Source organism: Notamacropus eugenii, chromosome 5 (assembly GCF_028372415.1).
Source record: "Notamacropus eugenii isolate mMacEug1 chromosome 5, mMacEug1.pri_v2, whole genome shotgun sequence".
Lineage (NCBI taxonomy): Eukaryota > Metazoa > Chordata > Mammalia > Diprotodontia > Macropodidae > Notamacropus > Notamacropus eugenii.
Window position 1 is genome coordinate 87,121,541 of NC_092876.1, and position 5,008 is coordinate 87,126,548.

Sequence of the window (5,008 nt, forward strand, 5' to 3'; positions counted from 1 at the left end):
AATGTATATACGTAACATAGCATCATTCTTTGAGGAGGGAGCAAACAGCTTCTCCTTCCTCCAGTCCCAAACAGAAATGTCCAAGCAAAGTCCTCTTGGTGTGTTCTCCTCCCCATGCTGCCACTGCAAACATTTTCAGATGTAAGCTCTAATGAGCCAAGTCCTAGTCTTAATGATTCACCCTCTCCCTACTTCAAAGTCCTGAGGGGTTCCTGGGCAACAAAGTCATAAGGGTGGAGTCCTTGGGGGTACAGGGAACTTCCCCCCTCCCACCAGAGGCAACTCTACCCCCTGGGTCTCAAACTGTCCCAGGAGAACACTGAAAAAAAGCACATTCAGTGCCTTGCTTCCCAGTTCCTATCTTGCCCCAGGGCTGAACTCCAATCTCTTGGATTCTTTCTCTTCCAACAGGAGCTAGTCACTCCCATCTCCTGCTTTGGTCTGTTCACAGGCAGCTTTATATATAAAATCATAAATCAACATACAGGTCCAACTGTCTAATCATCGTTCCCAGAGAGGGAAACACAGATATTTGGGCTTTTAAAGATGGTGAGCTTCTTGGTGGCTTCCAAGAGGCTCTCATGTGGCACATAAACCTTCTTTCAAAAATTAAACCCCCAAGGAAAACCTCACCCTCACAGTATTTATGTACTTTTCAGAACCAGAGAGCATGAAAAAACAAAAGGTACTTGGAACCCTCTTACAAAAGAACTACCCCAATAGAGCTTCCCTTAATGGGCAGGCCCATCAATGTGTGGGGAAGATTTTCTTTAATCACATTATTCAATCAGTGACACTTTTAGTAAAACAAAAAGAGCAAAAGATTCTACTTTTCTTGCCCTTACCTCCTATGACAAGAGAGTATCATTGCAGATGAGCAGGATGCATGTCAGAGACAAACGAGTTTTGTCGTAATGCCCCAAATGTGGGGATGAAACAGACTACACCCTGGGGTTCTATGATACACAGCCTAACCCATTTACAGGTTCAGAGTTGTGTTATGATGTTAATAATCAACTATTTGAAATGTAGAAAGCTAAGGTAAGAGTATCAGAACAGCCAGGGATCAGACCTAGATAAATGATCAAGCAAGAAAAAGAGGAAAGGTCATAACTCTTCTAGTCAAAATTCTTTAATGAGAAATTCTGTGTGTAATATGAATTTGTGTACAACTATCTTTTGCTCTCTGATATAAAGTATTCACTTCTGTTATTGAAATAGGGCTTTTATCTGTATTTTGATGTGATTATGCATTATGATTGAAATTCTGTTTAGTCTTCATCACATGCTATTGATATTTCTGTATTGTATCATTTGTCTATTTGCATACGCAAGATTACCATATGTGTGTTAATGATAACAACTAGCAATTACATGGTGCTTTCAGGCTTGCAATGGACTTTACAAATCTTTTTTTGTCCTTATAACAGCCCAGTGAAGTAGGTGTTTTTATTTTATGTGGATATAGCATTGAATGATGAAAATTGTAACTTAATGTGAGCCAATCTGAAGTCTGTTGATTGCATAAAAATTTGAGATATTAGATATATGTCATTTACATGCTGCTGGCTGTCCTGATTTTTTCTCAGATGATTTTAGTGGCTGCAAATTTTTCCCTAGAGAGAAGATATAGCATAACCTTTTCTTATTAAGATATTATGCATTAAAAAATTTATTGTTGGGGAAGACAAGTCAGACTCTCATAGAAAAGTTCCTGAGAAAAACACAGTTTTGATACTTCCTGAAAAAGTTGCCTCACAGAAGAAAAGCAATTACAGAAGGCAAAGATGGCTGAAATGTCTTCTTTCCTAGCAACTTATTTTCCTAAGACTGTTTTATGGACTTTGAGAATGACAGGTGAGAAACCATGGTAATAAGAATTTCTGGTAAAAATGAAACTATTGTTCATTGCCTATGTGTGGTGTGTCTGACAAAGAAGTGAAGTTTTTTTTTTTTTTTTCTTCTTTCACCTTAGGGTAGACATGAACCATTTCAAGCAAGGACACCGCTTTGAGGCAGGAGTCAGTTGTTGATTTAGGAAGAATCAGTGACCAAAGAAACCTAGGTGAGATACACAGCTGAGACACAGAAGTGGAGCGCAGAACACATTGAAGCAGAGTAGAGAAGGGAGAAGAGAAGAATAGTTACTTCAAGCTAAGTCTATCCAAGACAAACTGAGTGGAATAAGACAGGTAGTGATTCTGCTGCTAGGAATTGATCTAATTGGAGGATTTCTCCTCCCCCACTTCAGAGAGGCTTATTGGATGCAACCAATATTGCAAGGGAAGCAGAAAACTGGGAAATAATTTTTTACAGCCAATATCTCTTATAAAGGCTTAATTTCTAAAATATAAACAGAATTGAGTCAAATTTGTAAAAATACAAATTGCTCCACCTTGATAACCCCTTTTGTTTCTTTTCTTCCTTTATTTTTGCAGGCACCCTTGATATATACAAGTATTTGGGTCTAATGCCTGGTGTGGTTGTCCATACTGACTTTCAAAACCTCTAGTCTCCCAACCACAGTCATAATTTCATGGATTGCATTTCCAAATCATCTCCAGTCTCTCCAAATATTTGGTGAAAAAAGAAAATGAGTCTGACTTTAGAGATGGTGAAAAATTTACATAATTTTATTGCACATATGCAGGTAACAGCAAATTGAGCATCATAGATTTCCAGTTTCACATGCAATCATCTTTTATTATACTGTTATGGAAATTTTATTCCATAAATTGAAAATCAAAGAATATATTTTTAAAAAAAAAAGGAAAGAAAGAAATATTAATATAGCTATGTGAAAGAATTTTATTTTTCCACAACCCTATCTAGATTGCTCAAGGGCAAGACCAAACCATGGACACTAGTTCAGAGGTCTTCATTTTAGGAACTTCAATGTTCTCTGCTTCTCCCTGAGTCTGTGACCTAGCCTGATGCTGACATATCCAGCAGTTCAGAAAAGTTTCTCTCCCAACTGACACTGTCGTGTTTTGGCCTGTCCCTTTTTTTGTTAGGCAAGGCCGAAGGAGATTCTCACTAAATATTAGTTGTTCCTTTTAATGGCAAAAGTAAATTTTTTTTTATCTGACACATCACTAATCAACAGTCAGACTGTCTTGTCCGCCTACGGGTGACTTGATAATTATAGCTCTGGGGAAGCTGAGCTCACAGAACTTCATTCCCATAAATGGTCTTCTCCTATGCAGTCCTAAATACACCCAAGTGCATAGGGTCCATGTGACTTGCTGGGTACACAGATCTTTCCCCTCTCCTAGAAGCTGAGAATAAATATAATGTAAGTGTTGTAAGTCTATCTTTATCTTCAAATCTCAGAGGAAGGGATTTATATGACAATGGATTTCTTCAGGTCTTGAGTCATATCAGAATTTTCTTAACAGAGAAAGGAAAGAAGTTTGAGAAAGCCTTTGAAAAGGGATTTGGGATTTTCTCCAGTGATCTCAAGGTGGTGCTGTTTCATCTCTGTCTTCCTCTGGGCATAACTATGATCTCCCGTCTTTACATTTGTGTGTTGCATCCTTTTTTTCTTTAAATAATTTTTGTATGTCTTTTCTGTGTTCTTTATGTGCTTTTGTCTTATCATTCTGCTCAGACTGCCTCCAAGTATATCATCAGAATGATGAACAAGGCTCTTTTACTTTCTGAATGAGAGACCTCTTGGGTTCCTTCCTTCTCTCTTTCTTCTATATGCTCTAAACTCTTCAATGCCTTTCTTTTCTTTGAATTCTAAGTGCTTCTAAGATGCCTCAATTTGACCACACAGTGTAGTGTGTTTATTGTTATTTTTATTTAGTCAGTTATTCATGTCTGATGCCGAAGGATCTCATTTGGGGTTTTCTTGGCAAATATACAAGAGTGGTTTGTAATTTCCTTGGTAGTTCATTTTACAGATGAGGAAACTGAGACAAACAGAGTTAAGTGACCTGCCCAAGCTCATGCAGCTAGCCAATTTTGAACTCAGGTCCTCTTGAATCTAAGGTGGGCAATCTATCTCCAGCACTATCTAGCTGCCCAATATAGTAGGTACTAGGCATGAAAAAAACACAAAGGTAAAGGCCGTGACCTGAGTACTTCCATTATATTTGGAAGACGCATTGCATATAAATCCAAGCAAATATAACATATGTAACACATAGGTTTAATATATATATGTATGTATGTATGTATGTATGTATGTATATTGCATACATGTAGGTACATACATAAATGTATATTAATTATCTCTACACACACACACACACACACACACACACACACACACACACACATAATAGTTATTCTGTGCCATCAGCAACTGGAACCCTTTACAGGAGTAGGAATTTGACTGAAGCTTTCATACACATCGGAATTCTACAAGCTAACAGAGAGTGCAATCCCAGTCAGTCTGTGCAAGGAAGGGAAGATGGGAAATTGATGGGGAACAAAAGTAGGTGATTTTTGCTGGAGTCTAAAGTGTTTGAAAAAGACAGGTGGTCTTTTCAAGTACCAAATCCACTACACCCCACCTTGGAACAAATCTTGATTTCCCTTTACACAAAATCACTCTTCATTATAAAAGCCTTCATGAGTAGAACACCTGCCCACTACTAAAGTAAGATTTCCCTCCTTTCCCTCCTCTCTTTCCACACTTCTGCTTACCTTTTCATGCATTCCTCTGAAGGCTCTTCTTTTCCTCAGATCAGAGGAGTCAGCTTCCACTCATTTCAAACTTTGATTTGGCATGAGCAAATCACATACTTGTTTCTAGCTCCCTCTTCTCCCACTCTCCTTTCATTACTCTCCCATTTTGTAATGTCCCACTGTAGATATATATGTATTCACGTACATACATACATATATATAATACATGTTGTATGTATCTATTCATGTATCTATACACTTACATATGTGTGTATGTGAGAATGTATTGTGTATACATACATACATGCATGGATACTCACATACATATTGACATGTTTTGCCAACATGTTTACATGTTCTGATCATCTTT